Raw genomic sequence first — 24,059 nt, 5'->3', positions numbered from 1 at the left:
AACTTTGTTGCGATTTTTTCTTCTTCGCCTCAAATTGCGATTTTTGCCTTGTTCTCTCACTCTTTTGGCACAAATGAAGTATACAACACAAATGATCACTTTATATACCTTTGACTTTAATTTTTTCTTTTAGAAAACCCACTTTCTAAAGTTTGCTTTTCACTTTGTTCTTTAAAAACTCTGTTTTGCAGTTTGTCTCTCTTTTTGACATTTCATGGGCTAATGGTTTGACTTTCTTATCTCTTTTGCAGGTGCTGGAGTGCAGGAGTTTGGCAAGGTGACCCAGGGTTGCATTTCTGAACTTATTACATATAGGAAAATTAAAATTACATGAAATTTTATACATAAAACATAAAAACTTTTTTTTTCCTAAAAACAAGGTTTTGAGGAAAAATCAATCACTGATTATGTCATTATTGAAATTTTTTATGCTGAGACCTTATTAGACCTCCTCATGTGCCTGTTGACCATTATTGAGCTTTTACAAGACTATGATGACAAACTCTAGATCTAATGAGACCTAAAACCCTAAAAATGGCTTTTGCAAATGTAAAGACAAAAGATGATTGTAAATAACCTAAATTTGTGAAAATAGGCCAGCAGGTAAAGATCATGAGGGAAAATTGATAATATTCCACTACCATCAGATGTTCCATGACCTAATGGAGTGCAGCTGATCGAATGAGACACCTAAAAATGCATGCAACAAGAGAATTTTGATCACTGATGGAGGGATGAAGATACCGACACTAACAAGTCCAACATCCCTTCATCTTCTCGCCTGATGATCACCTTATTTCTTCAGCTCCATATGTTTCTTCTAGCATGTCCTCCTTCTCCATCTCCCTCTTCATCATATTTCCATGGCATGATAAGGTACCTATTTATGCAATTCACTCATGACGAGACGACATCTGTCCGAAAACCCCATAGTCTAAGATTGTTCATATTGATCCATTGACTAAGACTGAACTAGATGGAAGGCTAGGAAAAGGGCTTAGTGACTACGCAATTGTGAGGTTCAAGCAGTCATGGGTGAGCTTGAGCCTTGAGACTACATAGTGCATAGTTGAGGCTAGGAGGTGGAAGAAAACTATGTAGTCTGGAAGCTCGGGGTGATAGGATGAGGGAATGGGCACTAGATTAACCTATTTCATAGTTTAGGAGGAGATAAGAGCCCAAGTGATTTCACAATTGCATAGTTCAAGAGCTCGGCTTGAGGCTTGTGTTAAGGGAGAATGTCCCCTAGGGTCTTAGGTTAATACCCTAGCAGAGCGGGGGTTATTTATAAAGAAAAACAAGCATTCCACACATCCATGATGCTAATATAAACAAACTACGTGAAGGAGGGTGTACCTAGGGGTCCTTCGTTTGGGAAGATCCAGCTAGGGTCCAAACCCTTTTGGAGTTCCTTTTGCTCCATCAATCTGCAAAACAATCAATTCAAGAAAGCACAGCAGTATATGGACTAAACATCATAAAGAAATTAACTTCATATCATATTGAAAGTTAGTTATTCAACTGAAATAATCATTCATTTGTAAATCATAACATTGATATCATAAACATGAAGAAGATTCATATCAGGAACAAGACAAGTGTTTCTTTTATTATAGATAACTAAAGTACAGAAAGGAATGATTTCACCTGAGTCTTCCTTTAACAGGCTCTAAGCGGAACCATCCTCCAGATTCGTCCTATCTCAAGCCTTCAACAAGCTCCTTCCATAACTCACTCAAGGATATCTCAACAAATGGAAAGACATCATGACTCAAGAAAACAAGGGTTCCCTGTGATAGGGGAAGTGCTGGAAGCACAGGGATCTTTAGACCTGATCTGGGATAATCTCAACAGAGTGATTTTTCTCTTTATTCTCTCCTCCCTTAGGCCTTCCCATTGAAGCCTTTTTATACTTCTCCCAAAGTAGTTTTTTAGTTGGGAATTCGTTGGAAATAGTTGGGTCACGGGCACTAATAGGTAATCAGCAGGTAAAGCCCACGATCTCCGCCCGAAATTAAGGAGATTTAAATTTTTTTTAAGTGTTTTAAGACATATACGTGGGTTGGGTATACACAGACCCACGTACACACATGTTTAGCTCAGGGAAATGTCGCGTATAGGGAGTAAAACACTGTTTTTTAAGTATTTGGACCAGGTCTGGAAGGAGGGGTTGCCCTAGGCCATGAGTGTAGCATCACAAACATCAAGAGTGAGATTTGGAGCTATAATAGATGCCCCCTAATATATGAGGTCAGAAGGGGTACATGATGGCCGAAATATATTATGTAAGTGCATGGAAAGGAAACTTGTCAAAAACTGAGAAGGACTTCACCAGAGTTTAGCCTGCCAAGCCACAAAAGGAGATCAGAAAGAAACACTGTCTGAGGTGGGCATACCCATGCTCAGAGAAAGTAAAGCATGTCCGCATATCAAGTACAAGTGGATCCATCAAGTATACAAGTATAAAGCACTGGAAGATACATAATGGATCATCTGATCACGATCGAACAAGTACATGTCTGAATATCACATATAAGAATGTCAATGATGTTGAAGGATGAAACAGATCACTGATAGCAAAGACTGATCCCCAAAAGTACCAAATGAACATGATGGAGTAAGATGGTACTACACTGCAAACTTAGGTGCCAGCATATAAAATGTCGCCATGAATGACTGCAACATATAAGGTGGAGTGGTATCAACTAACAGCAACAGGAGCAACTGTCAAGTAAACCAATGAATGATGATGCAACCTGAGGTCTTCACCGACCACTGTGGTATGTTTCTACACCATGGGAATAAATGATCTGAATTTGACGATGTGAGAAATCGTTCGATTACTAGTCATTGATGTATACTATTAACAAACGTGAGACTACTCACCAATAATGATAATGAGTGTCAAGGTACCCAGTACAATCTAACAACTGTGAATATATGAGCTGGAGTTGAACACTTGTAAGAATCTATCAATCAGGAGACAATGATGATTTCCCACTGTCGATAACGAAGGATCTGCCACTAATGACTACAAACCCCAAGGTACTGCCAAATGGACTCTAGATCTTTGCCCCAGAGCAAGGAGTCGTAGTCGATAGGGAACGATCTGCTACAAGGAAGACATTAAGGCATCCTTCATCAATCTAGCACGAGTGTAACCCATAGGCCAATAATGTGGAAGGAATCGGATGAAAAAAGATGTAGTAACCCGACCGAAGCACGTTTCCAATGTACACAAGATATAGCTAGCGCATGACAGAAACCCTCTGAACCAACCTGTCACGCGGAAAGAGTCGTTAGTGCGGACACAACCGACCTTCCTAGAAAGCCTAAGACTTTCTAATGACAAACAAGACAAATAAGAGCAATCCTTCCCTAAATATGCTTTTACAATATGAGAAATCAAGTGTTTAGATCCTACCTGTAATCCAACGCTGTTGTAGTAGTCCAGCTTCGTTGATCCAGATGAGCTCCTCCTTCCCTTCGAAACCTGCATTCACCCACAATCAAACGATTAAATAGCACCTGAATATCACATAAAATAAAACATATTTAACATATAGACCAAGGAGTATATGAAACAACTCATTAATAACAAATTGTTGAGAAGAATGGACTAATTTGTGTTAAAAGGTAACAAAAGGAACCATTACAACCTGAGCCTTGGTGTTGTGCAAGCTCCTCCCAGGGTCCACAAGAGTTCTCCCTTACTCTGATCAGCTCACCCACCTCCCAATGGAAACAAGTAAAGATGGTAATCTCTCCTCACAAGCTTCTACAAGGAAGTCCTAATTCCAGCAGCATCTACCCTTAGGAATGTTCAGCTTTCAACCTCCCCTCCCTTTGGCCCAATGCCTGTATTTATAGTGTTCTAGAGGAAGTTATTCAGGTCCACCATCAATGGGATAAGCCCCTCTTTGGATGGGATAGCTCCCCTATTGATGGGATAAGTTCCTCTTTGGTAGGGATACATGAACCATCTGGAGGCGCTTCATACACATCAAACATGCTTCTAGAAGACTCTAGAAATTACCACAAGTAACTTTTTTGGAGTGAAACTTGCGCCTTTTGACCTTTACAGGAGTACGCACCCATCCCTTTACATACAGAGCGTACAAGTACGCAGGTATTGTGAACTTGGGTTGCGTACCCGCAGGTAAGGCTAAGAGAAACTGCGCACCAGAGATAATTGACTTTAAATGACTTTTCTCTCTTTCTTGAAGTTTGACATGGAGAGCAGAGGCATGAGACTTGCCAAGGAGGATAGTATGACAGTGGATGGAGCCATACTAACTGCAAATAGTCATGGTGACATTTTTTAGTGTAACAGATTGCCCCCAAAAGTGCGAAGCCTGTAGTAGATTAGGGTTTTTATGATCTAGGAAGGGTGAAGTACTTTATCATTTCAAGGAGTATCTTGTGGAGGACCCGGTCAGAACCTGCAAATATTCAACACAAAATACATATATAAGATGATATCATCGCTGAGGTAGGCATTCCCATACTCAGATTGAAAACTTTAACTAATGATCTAACTACTGCTCTGATACAAGAATGATTTTGCAGTACATCACAATCATAGACTTTTGTAGACACAGTATGGACGCAGCCATCTGTTTATGATTAGTCTACTGTATAATGAATACAAAACTCCTCGCAGCCTGGATGGTGGAAATTAGATCCAGGGTCTTCATTTCTACTTCCAGAATTGGTACGATTCTATCCATGCGAATAAATGAGTTGATGTCGAGCATGGTAGAAACCACTTGATTACCAGTCAATGATGTAAACTGTTAACAAGTGTGAGAGAGACCACCAGTGATGTCAATGGTTCTCAAAGTACCCAGTACAATCCATGAAATGTGAATGAATGGGTTGATGTCGAACACGTCACGGAATCCTTTGATCGAAAGTCAATGATGTAAACTGTCGTCAAAGGCGAGAAACCTGCCATTGATGCATGCAGACTTCAAGGTACTGTTTGATTTCTAAGTCATCTTTCTAGATAATGTGCTGATGTCGATAGAAAGCGACTCATTGCAGACAAGCCCACAATCACGAAATCATTGTTCAAGTTGAAGAAATGTTGTTGTAAGGACTGACTCAGGGATGGTCAAATGGATGACAAGTATTTTGCATATGAATGGTTTATTTGCAGAGACCTCTTGAACACATAACGACACAACAGATGGCTTGGTGACGATTGACCCAAAGTTAATACCCGGAAACGGTTGAAGACTTTCAAAGTGGTTTGATCAACTTTTTAAGGAAAAGGATTTCCCAACCCAGGTGAATGAAAAGTGTCGTGTTCAAGAGTGGTGTTAAGGTTCTTCTGTAACAAAGGATGACAAATTGGTTCATTCTTCTCTCTTTCCCCCACCATTTCTGGCAAGTACCTCTTTATTTTTTACAAGCTTGAGGAGGATACCATATGCTTGATTATAAGCTCATCCTTCGGATGAGTCCAACTTAGTTTAGATTCGGACCCTAAGAAGGAGTGGTCCATTCCTGTTTGTAATTGAACAGGTCCTGTACTGTGAAATTTTAACGAGTCCAGTATAGGAGAAACTCGGCGTTTTTCATTTTTAGAGAGTCTGAAAAAACTAAAGAAGACTCCACGGTGAACTTTTTCGTAAATTTGTGTCTCCCAAGCCCGAAAAAGTATAAAATAATACCTGAGAGAACTGCTGGATCTTACGACCAAGGAGTACTTTCATGATTAGTGTCTCTGACCTGAAAAGTAAAAAGCGATCAAGGACACGTCGTTTTATTTCCGTATCGAGTTTGAAACGACAAAAACCCGGCAATCTTTTCCTGTTTTTACGGTCAGAAAAGAGCTATAAAGGGACCGTCTTTTAGTTCCATTTTACCGAGTGTAAAAGAAACGCTCGGCAATCTTTTCATGTTTTAGGAGTCAGAAAAGAGCCGAAAAGATGACTCTGATGTTTTGGTTTGTGAAAAATGATGATTTTTTTCTAATGTCCTTTTGTCCTGCACAAAAACGACACATTACTCATACCTGTTTAAGATGGGTAAAAATACATTGAAAAATGTCCTTTCATGGTGAAAAATAAACAAACTTAGCATTCATTCATCCAAAAAACCTATAAAAAGACTTTTTACTATGTCATTTTTACCATTTTACTGCTGAGGTTGAGAAAAGGGCTTTTGACAAGAAAACTTCCCGTGGACTTTGCGGAGAATCTGACCGTCAGAATCGAGTGCCGTCTCTTTCAAGTATTTCACAACATCCTCCTCTTCAATTTCATCCTTTTAGAATTTCATTTCAAGTTTTAGTTTGATTTTTTGGAGGGTTTAGGGTTTTAAAATGTGTTTCTCGGGGGACGCAGGTGCCCCATGGGCGACCTGCGTACCCCGACTTTTTCGTATATGGGAAAAAGGTCGGGGTACGCAGCCCGCCTTCAGACCAGCTGCGTACCGCCGCTCTGTCTTCTGAACGCGAGGTGCGTACCCCGTGAAACGCGGTTTTTTAAACCCCAAACCCCAATTTTAACCAATCAAAAATTGTTTAATGAATTCTAACTATTGTTTTTTGGTGTGTAGGTCACTCACCATGCTGGATTGGCGTGAAAGAGAGCATGAAGACGTTGATTCGGCCGCAATAGGTCATCAACCTTCTATTGATGCATTAAAGGCATGCGGTCTCTACAAGTACTGGGCCATACCTGGCATGAGGGCCCAGGTGCCATTCTTAGAGTGGCTGGTTGAAAGGTGGAACATTCAGGATCAATGTTTTTACATCGGAGAACACCAGCTCGAGATAGAGTCCTCCGACATATACTTTCTCACTGGCTTGCCTAACAAGGGCGAGCAACTCTCTCTATTCGGGACTAGGCCGGGTGGCCAATCCCTTGCTAGTCTCTGGCTAGAGTGGTGCAACAATCAAAACCAGGAGAAGGGGATAGAAATCAAATATATATCCCGACCTGAACTTATGGTAATTGCCTTTACAGTTACCAGACTTTGCGGCGCTGCCGCTTTGCACATGGCCACTGGATCTCAAATGCGGATGGCTATAGATTGCTTCCAAGGCACCATTTTCAACTAGTGCGATGTTGTGTTGGCCAATATGAAGGGCTATCTGACCAGGGCAAAGAGAGGACAACTGAAGACCTTTGGATACGGGCCTTTAGTTGTGAGCTTTGCCCTAGAGAGAGTTCCAATGCTGATCCCCCAGCATCTTATAGTTCCAGTTGGGGCTCCTCGGGAGCCTAAGTTGACGATATGGGTCGCGGTAATGGCCCAGCATCCTGACGAGGGAGCAGCAATTGTTCGATTTCTTGATGGTTACTTTCACTGGCTGGAGGGCCAGGTCTTTGCGATTCAGGATTTTCCGTATGCCGGAATGGATTTTCGCAATGATCCGGACATGGTTCTTCCACAGGGAGAAAAATGGGACAACAGAGGTACTTCATTCTTCACATGTTTTTAAATTATGTATTTTTTTTTTTTTTTTTTATATATCGTCTCAAAACTGACAGCACAAATTTTCAAAATGCAGATGTAGGTCCACGGCGTCCGGCCAACCTCCGGGCTTTTGAGAGGAGAGTACCAGCTGTACCAGCACCAGCCCCACAGGATGCGGCCGCAGAGACCTTAGCCGAGCTGGAATAGGATCTAGAGCGTTTGACGGCGGATATACCAGAGACCACTATAGATGACATTCCTATCCAACTTCAGCGCTACGTGGTCGCAGTCCCAGGACCTTTCAGGAGGTTCCTGTGTAGGGTAGCGCAGGCAGTGGTCTCATATAGAGAGCACCACCAGTGATTGGCTAGTCACTTTTGTAGACACATATGACATTTTTGGTTTTTTGTACTTATCATTTTTGCCGATCATAAGGTGTTTTTCAACCTATGATCGAAGACGATGTATATTTTTGACACACTCCTATCTATATATATCAATATTACCGGCTTATTTTGTTAAACATGTGTGATGAAATGTTTATAAATTTACATTTATGATTGTTACAAATGTCTATTTAACATTCGAGACGCCATTGCATCTGCTAATGTATTTAAAGACCTTGGAATATGCTGATATTCAATGTAATCAAATTCACGTTCCAAGAGACGCACCCTCAAAAACAATCTTAATAACACCGGATTTCTAATGGCATAGACTCTATTAAGCTGTAATACAACGAGTTCAGAATCTAACCTCACTATCAAACTCCGAATCCCAAATGAAATAGATTCAGATAATAATTCAATCACTTCACTGTATTCTGCAATGTTGTTTGTTGTTTGACCGAGGCTCACCCCATGCATAGAAACTAACTCGTCAGAGGGCGAATAGATAACCCAAGCTGCGGAAGAGATATTCCGTGTACTACGACAAGCACCATCAGCAAATCCAATGTACGTTTGGAGAGGCGTCGACATTTGCAATATCAAGAGTAAAACCAAGATAAGCCAGAATAACGACAAAAACACACTCTCTAAACTAAGCACACAGCCTAAACTAAGCAAACATACCAGCTAGAAAGAAAATTAACCTAACTAGAACTAACTAAATCTCCATACCCACCATTTAAGCATAATACCTCTTTAGGTAAAGTCCATTTCTGGGCTTACCCATAGAGTCCCCATCAAAATCTACCAGCTCATAGGCCCCTTTTGCCAGCTTTCGCTTGACAATGTAGGGCCCATGCCACATGGGAACGAATTTTCCAGCACCTAATTTATCGTTAGCTTGATCATATAATAGCACTAGGTCTCCTTCCGAAAAATTACGAGGGGTCACGTTACAATCATACTGAGCTTTCATCCTTTTTGCATGAGTCTCGATTGCCAAAGCAGCATCACGTCGAGTCTCATCTAATTTAGCTAAGTATAATAGACGCTTCTCCTCTTCGGAAGTAGCTGGGAGTAATTCGACAGCCATTTGAAGTGATGGGATTTTGCATTCAATGGGCAACACTGCTTCCAAACCATAAACTAGTTGGAAAGGAGTGAACCCTGTTGATGTTTTTACTGAGGTTCGATACGCCCAAAGCGCTGAGAATAACATGTTGTGCCAATTCGACCGATGAATACCAATGATTCGTCGGATCATGATAACTAGAACTTTGTTGATGGATTCAACCAAACCGTTTGCTTGAGGATAATAAGGAGTAGAACTATCATGGCGTAAACCAAGCTGGCTTGTAAGTTCTATCATCATAATGTTTCGAAAATGGCACCCATGGTCAGTGATTATCGCTTGTGGGACACCAAACCTAGCAATAATATGATTGAATACGAAAATCGCTGTTGTTTTTCCGCTTTCCTCGAATGTAGGCATCGCCTCGGCCCATTTAGTAAAATAATCAACCGCAAGGATGATATACGCATGCCCCCCGGTCGAGTGAGGGTTACAAGTAATAAAATCGATACCCCATTTCGCAAAAGGACCAACGACAATTATAGGGTGGAGAGGAGCAGGTGGTGCGCGCATCTTGCGATCAAACACTTGACAGTTGTGGCATTTTCGGACCGCAATGATACAATATTTAAACATGGACGGCCAGAAATAGCCAGCACGCAACACCTTCTGAGCTGTGGCATACCCAGACATATGACCGCCATACCCTTGAGGTGGTTGATAACCTTGACTCGAGTATTGACCTTGAGGTTGATAAGCTTGGGGTAAATACTGATACTGGGGTTGACCTTGACCTTGAGGTTGATACCCTTGGGGTTGATACCCTTGAGGTAAATATTGATACTGAGGTTGACCCTGGGGTACATATTGAGGCTGGGGTTGACCTTGAGGCATGTATTGTACCATGGGTACATACTGACCTTGAAGCTGCCCCCCAGACATAATTTGTGTACCTTGAGGTTGCCCCCCAGGCGTTAACTGAGGCTGCCCCCCAGGCGGTAATTGGCCACCTTGAGGTTGAGAAATGGGAATTGAACCTGACATCATGTAAATGTCCCCTACACCCAACGGTTTATTACCATTGTTTCCAGCTAATAACCCATGATCAATGGGTTGAGGAGATGCCCCTGCAAAGGTACCAGAAAGTGACTGATACCCGGTGGGAACAGAAGGACTGCCGTGTAAAAAAGATTCAGGAGATTGAGTGAACACGGACGACTGACCAGACATATTTACAGGAGTATAAATACCTCCAGGTGGAAAAGGAGTATGAGGTGGAGAAAAACCTACCCCTGAGTTGTCTAAATAATTGGTTAACGAAAGGTACCAAGTAGTACTTATAGGAGGGATATAAAAGATAGATTCACGCTCCCTTAGATCAATAGTAGGCTGATCTTCAAGGGTAGATACGCCTAATTCTTCCTCTGGAGCAAGTTCTTCAATAGCTATCAAACCAGTAGGAAGATTTTCGGTGATGACTCTTTCTACCCTAGGTGAATCTGGTACACTAGAAGTTGGAGTAACAGGTTCAGATATTTCAGGTTCTTCGCCTATATCACTAGTAGATGAAAAACTACCAGCAAGCTCAGAAACTTCAACTACTTCAGGATTATAACCTGTTTCTAGACTTTGGTAATCTTGATGGACTACCAACGAAGACTCTCCTTCTTCTGGTGAACCTACTCTACTGCCGCTAGGAGGAGTTACAAGGACCTTTAAACCTTCGTAATGACTTGGGACCTCTTGAGGAGATTCACCCCGAAGTCTACGGGATTTTCTCAACAATTCGGCCACAGAAACAACCTCAGGAGACTTGCCCCGAAGTCTACGGGACTGTCTTGGTAATTCCACCACAGTTAAAAACTTTTAACTACTGCACACGCAAACAAAGTAAAATCTCAAAGAAAACCACCTAAAGTCTCTAAAGAACCAAACAAATTTGAAACATGCGCCTAAAGAATCTAGGGCATCAAACCAAGCACAAACAGTAGCCTTCCAGACCGAAAACGCTAGTTGGAGATGAAACCCAACATCGGGGGATTCAGTACAGAAGTGGCGGGTGGAACAGTTACCCCGGCAACTTGCTTAATGAATAGACTGGCACAAGTTCCTCCACTTTAACCGTCTCGAGTGAAGTGAACCCCCCGGAAAATCCAAGTGAGTCTAGCCGACGTCTGCTCCAGGTACAGTGGGATCTTCCCTCCACCGTCACCTCGGTAGAATCCTAAAGATAATGGTCACTAAGGTTACCGACCGCAACAAATGCACCTGGGGGAACAGTCTACACTCCGACAGCACGCAAGGGCAGAGTATCAAGCTCAATCCCCTTGCCGGTTCCTTGACAATAATCCAAGGTTTACTGACAAGTGACCCCTGGCTCCTCGACAATGGTTAATCCGAGGTTTACCGTTTGTAATACGTGCGTGTCTGGCGTCGTTCCCAACGAGGGAGGATTGATCCCCTCACTGGTTCGGACACGAGCTCGTGCTTCTCCTTTAAGAGGAGCTTTCCCAGAGTATAAATGAGACAATTGGATTTATTCTATCACAAGATAAGCTACTTGTTTAGTTTTGTTGTCTTGGAGAGTTAATTACTCTCCTACTCCAAGACACTAGCCTGATCTAAATTGGTGTTTCAGAGCCCTAGTAAATAAAAGTTACTATGTTGATTTTACTTTAAACGTTAATTTTATGGTTTTTCTTAAAGACAAAAAGGTGATGGAGATGAAACTGGTGGTGTGTAGACTCGACTCGCAACCACTACAAAGATGCACCTAAGATGATTTACACTACTTTTCCTTTTCAATGAATCTCCTAACTAAGAGAGTTGGAAAATGCAAATTTTATAGAAAACAACTTTCTTAGTAAAGACAATCAAAGAAACAATTCTCTTTATCTTTTCAAAACACACAACTCATGACCACTAATTACTCTACGAAATTTCCTTTTTCTCTCAAAAGTCTATAAATGCTACCAAAGCAAACTTTTTCCAAAGAATTTTTGTGTTTTTTCTATGTTAATAAAGCATATAAAACTATTTTATCAAATCGAATTTAACAAATCTAAAACAATCAAATCAAATTCACTCAAAAGCAAATTAAAAGGAATTTTACCTAAAAACAAAAAATAATGAGGACAAAAGCCTACAAAGATGATTCCCGGATGTTTTACTTAGTCAAAATGCAACTAAGGATCAGTTCATGCAGAATCATAAACTAACCAAAAAACAAAATCGAAATCTTTTTGTTCTTTTTTCTCAAGAATGGAATTCAAGGCTCTAACAAACAAACTTTTCGAGATTCGCAAAGAGAAGACACAAAGGTAGGTCTCTCACTAGGGTGACTTCTATGACAGGCCCGACTCCTAAGAGGACTGATCAAAACCAGGGAGATCCAAAGTTTGACAACCCCTAACGCCAAAGTCACTACAGGACCAGTTAAAAATCAAACCCTAAAGCAAAATCCCTATGAATTCCACCAAAACCCTCGACACTAACAGGACAAGTTCAGGTGAAGATCTTTGACAGTAAACTGATGGATCTGGGCAGAAAAAACAAAGTAAAAGCAAAATCTAAAGAGCAAAAAGCAAAAATTGAAATTTTCTCAAAATTGACAGGGGTACGCAGGTCATCTGTTCACACAGGCGCGGGTAAGCACTGTGCGCAAAGACGCAGTGCGTACAAGTACGCACTGTGTTAAACCCAGAGACTGCGTACTGCTGGCAAGGCTAAGAAAAATAAAAAACTAAATTGACTCTAAGCTAACCCACCCAAATACACAGCTAGACAACCAAAAATCAGAAAACAAGCAATTTTTCTCAGACCAAAATATCAAATCAAAAAGAACTCAAACACATTCATGGAGTCCCCAGTATGGTCGCCATTTTGTCACGCGGAAAGAGTCGTTAGTGCAGACACAACCGACCTTCCTAGAAAGCCTAAGACTTTCTAATGACAAACAAGACAAATAAGAGCAATCCTTCTCTAAATATGCTTTTACAATATGAGAAATCAAGTGCTTAGATCCAACCTGTAATCCAACGCTGTTGTAGTAGTCCAGCTTCGTTGATCCAGATGAGCTCCTCCTTCCCTTCGAAACCTGCATTCACCCACAATCAAACGATTAAATAGCACCTGAATATCACATAAAATAAAACATATTTAACATATAGACCAAGGAGTATATGAAACAACTCATTAATAACAAATTGTTGAGAAGAATGGACTAATTTGTATTAAAAGGTAACAAAAGGAACCATTACAACCTGAGCCTTGGTGTTGTGCAAGCTCCTCCCAGGGTCCATAAGAGTTCTCCCTTACTCTGATTAGCTCACCCACCTCCCAATGGAAACAAGTAAAGATGGTATTCTCTCCTCACAAGCTTCTACAAGGAAGTCCTAATTCCAGCAGCATCTACCCTTAGGAATGTTCAGCTTTCAACCTCCCCTCCCTTTGGCCCAATACCTGTATTTATAGTGTTCTAGAGGAAGTTATTCAGGTCCACCATCAATGGGATAAGCCCCTCTTGGGATGGGATAGCTCCCCTATTGATGGGATAAGTTCCTCTTTGGTAGGGATACATGAACCATCTGGAGGCACTTCATACACGTCAAACATGCTTCTAGAAGACTCTAGAAATGGCCACAAGTAACTTTTTTGGAGTGAAACTTGTGCCTTTTGACCTTTACAGGAGTACGCACCCATCCCTTTACATACAGAGCGTACAAGTACGCAGGTATTGTGAACTTGGGTTGCGTACCCGCAAGTAAGGCTAAGAGAAACTGCGTACCAGAGATAATTGACTTTAAATGACTTTTCTCTCTTTCTTGAAGTTTGACATGGAGAGCAGAGGCATGAGACTTGCCAAGGAGGATAGTATGACAGTGGATGGAGCCATACTAACTGCAAATAGTCATGGTGACATTTTTTAGTGTAACACAACCAATAATGAAATCTGACACAGAGGTGAGGTATCCACCAATAGGGTCAAATGGAAACCAAGGTACTGCACAAATCCCAATGTGTGATAGTGTAAGTTGATGTCGAACACAAGGGAAACTACTCAGTAAAATACCCATGATACTGATCGATGTTGAGCACAAGGTGACCTGTCAATAATGGAAATAGGGCCAGGGTGCGGCTCTAGGCTTGTCCTCAGAGCAAGATGTCTTCATCGATAAGGACAAGACCTGCCAACAAGAAGTCAATGGAGACCTTCTCAAACTGGCACGGGTAAAGGACCAATATAGCTGATGTGATGATAGACAAGATCCTAACAACCAGGGATAGCCAAACGAAAAATGAGTCAAGATACACCGCAGAGAGGCCGACTTAGGCTAACTTCCCTTGAACAAAAGCATAACTCAATGTGACTATGTGGTAGCATATGATGACTCTGTATAAGTTCACCATGCAGGAGGCACGAACGAACCCTCCATATGATTGGAAGAGATAACCAATAGGGGAGAAATGACTCAATAACAAGGTTGAGATGTACCTAATTCAAACTAAATCCCACCCAAATGGAGGAGACTTTGTGTTGAGTGCTTTCTTCAAGGGTGACACAACTAACTCTAGCTACCAATAATAAGTGGAAATACTGTCATGTTCCCGCTCTTTTTAGAATATATATTTTTTTGTCTTTTTCTTTAAGTTGGAAAAAGAATAAAACAATGTTATAGTACAATGGAAGGAATGAGTGTTAGTGAAACAAATTCTCTAGTTCCGTGGATTGGAACATTCCTATGCTCAATGCAGGGAGGTGAAAAATGGCCAAAGACACTTAAAGGCATGTTCCTTCCATGGGTCAAGGTGTGTCAAGTTCCAGAAGTCAATGGCATGCAAGTTTGATTTTGCAGTCGTCACGGTCAAAAGTTGGCTTAAACACGAGTCCAAGTGAAGCCAGCTCAAAGCCAAAAGGTGAAAATGGTCAAAATACAATGTAGTAGTACAACTCAACACAAAGGGGCCTCTAGGGTATAAGGCCAGAATGAAGTAGAGAAGAAAAAGGAATGAGTCTTCAGTGCATAAGTCATGGCGGGACTACAGAGGACTCCTAAGCCTACTCAGATCAAAGCAGCATGGGCAACAAATGTCAGTGAGGTGCTAACTATGATGCCCATGAAAAGGATGGCTCTACCATCATGTCATGATTTAAAAATCGGTGAGTGAAGGTGGTTTATGAATCATAACACGATGGGATCGACCCTATGGCGAGTATATCGACAAATGGAGGCTAGTATGCATAATGCAATGGAAAAAATGGCTTCCCTAATCTATATGCAAGTAAAAAATGATACCTACCATGACGAGTCAGCAGTCATGGAACCATCTCGAAACTGTCGAAAAAGCATCCAAAATGTCCTGAAAATCAAACCATTCTCGACATTCCAAGCTCCCAAGTTAAAAGTTACATGAGACAAAACAAAATCAAGATTTGAAAAAATTTTGCATTTTCAAAGCTTATATAATAGTCTTTTGACTCACCATTATCATCATTTGGTTTGAGAGCAAAGAAGTCGAGCAAAAGGAGCAAGCGTTGCCATTCACCAAAACCGACCGTTCGAATTGTCCCAAAATCACCAGGTAACCCTTAAACTTATCTTGCATTCAATTATGATTGGTTTTAGAATTTTTAATTTAAGTTTTACCATTGAATTATTGTCAAAAAAAAAATCGCGGTGTATACGTGGGTTGGATATAAACAACTCGTGTATACGCAGGCCCTACACGCAACTATGTGTAAAATGGACCTGCGTATACGCTGCGAAAACTTCAAACAAAAAATTTAACCGTCTAAATTCATTTTTTCTTCAGGATGCCAGTCACTTGGAGAGAAAGAGAGCATACCTTAGTGGATGATGAGGTTATGAATGATCCTAATGCTTTGGATGCCTTATGAGGATGTGGTTTGCTAAAGTTCTTTAAAATGCCAAATATGAAAGCAAACACCCGCCTGCTTGACATGCTCATTCACTACTAGATCATCAAGGATGATGCGTTTATGATTGATCAGATGTCGCTCAGGATAGAGGTTGAAGATATTTATTTCATCACTTGCCTTGACTTTATTGTGATGACTGATTGATATGCTAGTCTAATGCTTGATTAGCGATAGAATCCGCTAACCAATTATGAGATCTTGGAATGTGCAAATAATTAAGTAAATCATCTTTGCAACAACCTCACCCTTAAATACTGGCGATATAAACATGGATCCCTTACCCGATAAATCTTATTCAGTTGTGACACTATCAATTGTGAATCAAAATAAACTACCAATGAATCAATTTCATAAGAAATTGCTTCGGATATTAAATTAATGATGGCAGCATACTCAGCCATATTATTTGAAGCAAGACCAATGCATACTCCTCTTGACACCATCAATTGACCAATTGGATAGTAGATTACCCAAGCTGCGGAAGCAAGGTTCCGAGTGTGCCGACTAGCACCATCGGCGAATCCAATATAGACCAATTCATCCATCAACTCCTGCCACAGTAAATCAAAAAGTGTCGATATCAACAAACTCTCGATGTGATATGTACAAATGTACAAAATGTACAAAGAAGTCATTTCCTAGCTGCTACTTTAAGCAAAGTACTCCTTGAGGTAGAGCCCATTTCGGGGCTCCGCCAACTTGTTTCCTTCAAAATTGATTAACTCATACGCCCCTTTTTTTAAAACTTGTTTAATTATAAAGGGACCGTACCACATAGGTTTGAACTTGCCTACCCCCAAGGCATCCTTATCTTGGTCATAGACCAAGACAAGGTCACCTTCAGAAAACACTCGAGGACGAACAACTTTATCATACTGAGTTTTAACCCTTTTCTTATGAGCCTCATTGATTGTGGCAACATCTCGACGCTGCTCATCGAGATGCTCCAAATGAAGGAGGCACTCTTCGAGACTAGAGGTCTCGAGAAGGAGCTCAATAGCTAACTTAAGAGATGGAATTTCACATTCAACAGGAAAGATAGATTCCATCCCATAAACTAACTGAAATGGTGTAAAACCTGTAGCAGTATTTACAGAGGTTCGGTATGCCCAAAGAGTCAGATACAACATAAGATGCCAATTGGACCGATTTTTATCGATCGTCCTTTGCAGGATCGTCTTAAGGATTTTTTCACTACCTTGACCTATCCATTGGCCTAAGGATAATATGGAGACGAGTACTCTTGCCAGAAACCCAATTTAAGAGCCAATTTAGACATTAGTTGGTTCTAGAAATGACTGCCATGGTCAGTGCAATCTCTCTTGGGATACCGAACCTTGAGATAATATGATCAAAAAGGAATAATGTTGTTGTTTCACTATCGTTTTTATAAGTGGGCATGGCCTCAACCCACTTCGTGAAGTAGTCTATGACCACGATAATGTACTTGTGATTCGCTACTGAAGGTGGATTACAAGTTGTAAAATCAATACCCCACTTAGTAAAAGGACCGACTGTGACAACGGGGAAAAGAGGAGCTGGATGTGCGCACATCTTCTGAGTATAGATTTGACAGGGGTGACAGCATTTGACCGCTTCAACATAGTCTTTGAAGAGCGAAGGCCAAAAATAGCTGACACGCAAGATACGCTGGGCTGTAGCAAGCCCTGAAAGATGACCACCACAAGCTCCACTGTGGCAATCATTAAGCACTGACTCTGCTTCCTCTAGGGTTAAACAACACTGAAGGATTGAATCAACCCCTCAATGATATAATGTGTCACCGATGATGAGATATTTCTTAGCCAGGTGATGTAATTTTTGGCATCCATACTTAGAGAAAGTAGAGGGGAACTTCGAAGTCTAGAGATAGACAATGATATCTCCATACCAAGGGTCAAGTGAAGAGATAAGGAATAAATGTTCATTGGGTAAACTTTCCTCATAAACTGTATCCTCTCCACAAGGCAGCTCAGAGATTAACTCTGCAAAAACCATAGATTTCTTAGACTTGGCAGACAAGAACTCGAGATCGAATTCTTGTAAGATGACTATCCATCGATTATATTTTCCCCCAATCACTCGCCTACTGAGGACAAATTGGAATGGATTGACCATTGCTAAGACAAAAGTTTTGCGTAGCAAAATATAATGGCAGAGCCGCTGGACAGCATGGATAGCTACCAAAGCCAACTTCTCAACAGGGGAATAGCGAAGTTCAGGACCTATCAAGCCTCGGCTCAAATAATAAATCACATGCTCGATGAGAGCATCGTCTTCCTAAACGAGAACCATACCTATGGTTGATTCTGCTGCAACGAGATATAAAAGGAAGTCCCTACCATAATTCGGTGGACTCAAAAGTTGGGTAGAGACTAATGCCTTCTTCAAGGCATCGAACGACTGCTACGCAAAGTCATCCCACACATATGGGACTCCTTTACATAGCAAATGCATTAATCCTTTAGTGATCTCGGCATAATTCGCTATAAACCTTCTTAAGAAATTAGCTTTCCCTTGAAGACTTTGAAGTTGTCGAATTGAGGAAGAGGGAGGCAACTGAATTATTGCCTCTACCTTGAAGGGATCAACCCGAATCCCTTCATTTGACACAATGAACCCTAATAACTAACCAGATGTAACTGTGAAAACGCACTTATTGGGATTCAATCGGATCTTGTACAATCGAAATCGCTCAAAAACCAATCGAAGGTGACTAGGATGATCAGTTCTCTTTCGAGAACGAGCAGCTAGATTGTCCAAGTATGCTCCGATGATATGTTTAATGTCGTGGAAAGCATATGACATGGCCCACTGGAAAGTAGCACCACCATTTTTAAGACCAAAAGGAATCTTTCTGTATGCAAAGGTACCACAGGGACATAAAAAAGCTATCTTATGCTGATCTTCAGGACAGATAGAGATCTGATTATAACCAGAAAAGCCATCCATGAAGGAGAAAATCTCATTGCCCGCACACTCATCTATAATCTGATCAATAAATGGCGTGGGGTAATTATCTTTGGCACAAGCTTTGTTTAGGTCCCTAAAGTCAATGCATACTCAAATTGTTCCTTGCTTTTTATCCATAGGGACTGGATTAGAAACCCAATCTGTAAGAGGAATAGGATATATGAAACTCGCCTCGAGCAGCTTCTCTACATTGGCTTTAATGGCTGCTGCTTTCCTAGGATTAACCTTCAAAAGCTTTTGACAAATTGGTTTGGTGTTTTCATACATCTTGATCTCATGTTGAACTATGGATGGATCAAGGCCAGGCATTTCTTCATAAGACCAAGCGAATACATCTCGAAATTCCTTAAAAAGGTCAGTTTAAATTTGAATTTCTTCAAGGGAACATTTGGCTCCAATGAAGAGATTCTCGATCACACTAGGGTTCCTAGATATGTTTATAGATATCGTTTTTGAGATAACCGACATATTACCTTCGGCACGAAATTATGCTGGAGCCAAAGGATTTGATACCGTACAAACATCACTAGTAAAGAGCTTGGAGAACCTAGATTCTACTTCCTGCAATGGAGGAAGAAAATATGAACAATGGTGTAAATATTCCCAAGGTTGATGTACACCGATCATTACTTCTAATATCGCTTCCTCGGATGGTAAAACCGTGTCTAAACAGTCCATAGCAGAGGTAGAATCAAGGGTCCAGCCCAGGGCCACATCACCATCTAGCTCCTCTTTGGAGAAAGGAGTAGAAAGGTTGTCTACAGAGTTAATGATAGACTGATATCTGAGCTCTGCTACAGACATAGGAAATTCCATTCCACCAACTTGTCCTTCAGCTAATGTGGTCATAGGTGAAGGAAAGGTCTAAGGATCTGAAAAGTAATGAGTTCGAAAGAACCCTTCTCATGAAGATTCCTTGGTTGATGAAACAACATTGATTCTAGCGATAGGAGAGGGAAGATCAAAGGTACCCATCAATGAAGAATACATCCCAACTCCTAGATTCTCGATAGGTGGACAAGGGTTATCCACTAAAGGAACAGTAGAGTCTGAATTTGCTCGAGGATCAACTGGACAATAATCCAATTGATCAACCTTAACAATTTTCCCCTCATGAGGAAAGCAAATGACACGAAACGGAGTCGAAATAACGGCATCCATTTCGTATACCTAGTTCCTTTCTAAGAGGAGATTGTAGTCTAGGTTAGCATCAATGACTTCTACTTCAACATTAATGACTTTTCCCCCAACACATATGGGAAAGGTCGGGATAATCCCATGCAGATTATGAGAATGCCCGTCAAATGCAGTCAGCAGGGTAGATGAAGGAACAGTCGAAGGTGCTCCAATGGCCTTCCAACATGACATCGACATGATGCACGTGGAAGCTCCTTCATCAATAATGGTACGAAAAATGTTAATTTTTTGGTATGTAGACTTTATTTGAAAATCCATGTGATGAGGGAGTCACTTTTTGACATTCAGCATGTCGAAAGTGAGCACTAAAGAGTTATTTGGATCAACTGCCCCTATTGCCGAAAGTAAAGCACTTCATTGAGTTGGACATGACTGGAGAACCTCTAAAGTAGACATAGCACATGGACTCTAAGCCAGATCCTCAACAATGGAGTAATTCTGGGTGGCCCTAGCATTTGGATTGATAGTCATGCATTTAGCGGAACCTTTCGGTATCCATGGTATAGTCTCGACAAGGGTTCGCTCAATATGAAGGTCAGGACTTTCAAGAGCAGTTTGTCCTTAGATGTTTCAGCTTCACCGTAATCACGCGAATGAGTGGCCACATGGACATTAGAACCCATCATGAAAACATTTGATGATTTCTCCCCTTCCTGGTTGCCCCCTGTAAAGGTACCAGGGTTTGAATTCGCGCCAACAAGCAGTTTCTACCCTTGGGGAAAAGGGTTGGTTAACACAGCTTGAGAACTAGAAGTCCCTTGCTGCCCTAACAAGTGTTGAGCATCTTGAATCTTTGGGAAAAGAAGAGTTAAATGGTCTCCACTGCATAACTTGCACGGAAACTTGACTTTCTTTTTAGACTCATTTCTACCACCACCATCATTATTGCCAAATTTATTTGCGTCAGTCTTCTCATCTTGACTCTTTTATTACCTCGTCCTTTCTTCTTCCCATTGGAATTTTGATTTCCTTTGGGGTTGGCAGATTGGACGGCATTAATCGAAGAGGGTTGGGAAGACAAAGGATTAGACGATGTGACCTGGTTGTTAGGAGCAGCTTGTAAAGACAACTACTACAATTGGGTCAACAGGTTCACCGCATTTGTGTCTACTGATCCAAGGATACCATCCACATGGGGACCTGGCTTCGACTTGGCTATATCAACCTTAGTCCCGGGAGCATCAGGCAAGATTTTTTGTAGAATCCCAGACTGAGAGTAAATCAATTCTAATTGCTAGGCCCTAAAAATGGCTTGCTCCTCAGAATAAACTCTAGACAGGGAGACATCCTTAGAGATTTTAGGTTGTAAAGATTTCAAAAACCATTCGAGACGATATTCCGAAGGGATTTAAGCTTTAATGAGCCTCTTTCTCCGTCTCCATTCCTGAATGTGATCAGAAATGTCGGTTGTCGTATCCTGACGAAAATTGGCCAGAAGTTCCATTCTGGCATCATAATGGACGGGCAACTGGAAATGATTTAGGAAAATATTAGCTAAGTCGGCAAAAGATTCAAAGCTTCCCCCTTGCAACTCTATATACCACTTGGTCGTATTACCAGTCAAGGTGCATTGAAAGAGTCTCAACCTAACTGAGTCATCGATAAGGGAGTTTGATGAGCACCACAAATGGAATGTGGTTACATGGTCGCCCGGGTCTTCGCCGCCCTTCCCCTTGAACTTTGGAATGTCTGAAGGGAGTTTGGTTGGGACCGGAGGCTAGGCTAGATTGTATTTGATTGGATCATTTTTTAATTTCGTGAGATCTGGAAAATTCGACGTTGCCAGAAAAGGAAGCCTAGGAGGAACTTGGGGATTCCACCCAGACTGGGTGGAGCTCCCAAAGTTCTAAAAAGATTGGCCTAGATTTTGGAAGGCACAAGGCTGCCCGAAGTTACCCAGAGAACTAGCTGAACCAAAAGGCAGACCTTGTGATCCAGCAAAACTCGGAGTTTGACCAACTCCGGCTGAAAAACCTCCATAACCAGCGAAGCTTCCTCCTAAAGGATTATAAGGAGTTGATAACCCCTGATAAGGATTCCAAGCATAAGCTAAGGGAGGAATACTTCGAAATCCACTAACTTGTTGGAAATAATACTGAGAGGGGGGGTGAATCAGTATTATCAAACTCTTTTCAATTTATACAAATATTTGCAGTTTTGACTAATGAAACTTGTGTATACCTTCCAGAGTTATAATTTAATATATTCCTTAGATGTGGACCATTAATCTTAGTGTCGGAACCATATAACAGTAAATAGGAACAAGAAAAATAGAGAAACCAATCACACCAAAGAACACAAGATATAAGGTGGAAACCCAATGTGGGTGAAAACCACCTGCTGCAATATGTCTCTATCTTCTTTCAATTAGAAACTTCATTTTACAATGCTTCTGTACTGGTGCAGTCTTATACCAGCACGCAGGCTTCAACCTGCAGAAGGCTACAACATTCTCTTTTCTCTCAAGGACAACGTTTCATGAATTTTCAGACTGGATCCATGAATATCAATCAAACATCAAATAGATCTGCAATTAATCCACTTCCTTGTGCAACTACGGAATCAACAACTTCTCAAAACACAGTACCAGTAACCAGACACCAATTCAAAACCCAGAACACAACAGTAACAGAAAGAAGCAGTTAAAACATATTTCAAGAAAAGTCCGCAACTTCACCAACAGAAACCTGCGCACATCCGCAGCTTCTCTGTGTCTAATCTACGGGTCTCCGCGCCCACACTGTGTCAGTCCTGCGAACTTCGTACCAACAGTGTGAAAAACCTGCTAACCTCCACACCTTTTCCTTGATATACATGCATATCTCCGCACTTTCTCCTTGTCTGCCCTGCGGTTCTCCGCACCTGAACAGTGTCGCACCTGTAGTCCTGCGGGTATAGATAGTTTTTCAGACTTCAAGAATACCCTAGACTATCAAATTTACAGATCTGATCATGTACCAAGGGGATCTCGACCCATCAATAGATCCGCCTTATAGTGCTCAGGTTTCTCCTTGATTTAGATCCAGCTATCACTCACCAACGGATCACCAGAATTTTAGATCTTGCTCTCCTTAAGATATTCAACACATGAGTACTTAGCCAAATGATCTCCTTTCCTTTTTATAGGCAAGCCCTTACTCAAACCATGGATCAAAACCATAGAAATCCAATACAAGGGACCCAAAAACCGAGGTTCAATACTTTAGAAACAAAAACCACGGAAAAAAACCATAGGATCAAAAACGTTGGACTAATTACCATGGATCAATCATAAAATTTCCCACGTGCATGCGCTTCTCTGCATGAAAGTTTGTGATTGACGTCCACACTTTTTGTTCGGAGAACCTGCAGGTATGTCCGCACCTCTTGTTCGAAGCACCTGCGGGTCTGCGGCTTTTGTTCGGCACACCTACGAGTATCTCATTTTCTATCATTTTGAGAGCCTGAACTGTGATTTGTCACCAGAGTGAGTTGCCATCAAGGATAACACCTGAGCCATAGCGCCAAACCTGAGTCATAATGCCAACAATCTCCCCCTTTGGACTTGATGGCAACAACACCAAATCACTCTCCGCCTTTGACATTAAGGGCAAAGGGCGGACTAAGATATTCTCTTTCCTTGAAAAAACATTCCACTGACCATAATCCCCCTGAGTACCTGCTGAAATATCTGAATGAGCTCCCCCCTTTGTATATGCCAAGGTGTACCAATCTTTCCATGCTCCCTCTGCGTTCATGCTGAAATCTCTACTCTGCTGAAGAGTGTTGTTCATGCTCCCCCTGACTGTAAGCAAGATCTGCAAAAATATGTTCTAAGAAGAACATGACTCTATCATAAATGACCTTCCTATCACCAAAGACTCATACATACATCCATTTCCCAACCAAGTGGGAACTGACTCATCTACCCAACCAAGTGGCGCTACATCAAGGTTTACATATGATAACACAAGAGTATAACATCATCCATCCCAGGCATAGTGGGGAAACCAACATAGGCCGTTACATGACCTTGACAAAAGAAATATAAGACATAGAGACAAAACATCAACATCAT

The sequence above is a fragment of the Pinus tabuliformis genome, chromosome 5_1 (assembly GCF_031772625.1).
Source record: "Pinus tabuliformis cultivar Carrire ecotype Pingquan chromosome 5_1, CPIR1, whole genome shotgun sequence".
In the NCBI taxonomy this organism is placed as follows: domain Eukaryota; kingdom Viridiplantae; phylum Streptophyta; class Pinopsida; order Pinales; family Pinaceae; genus Pinus; species Pinus tabuliformis.
The sequence above is the reverse complement of the archived record's forward strand: the minus strand, read 5'-3'. Positions refer to the sequence as shown.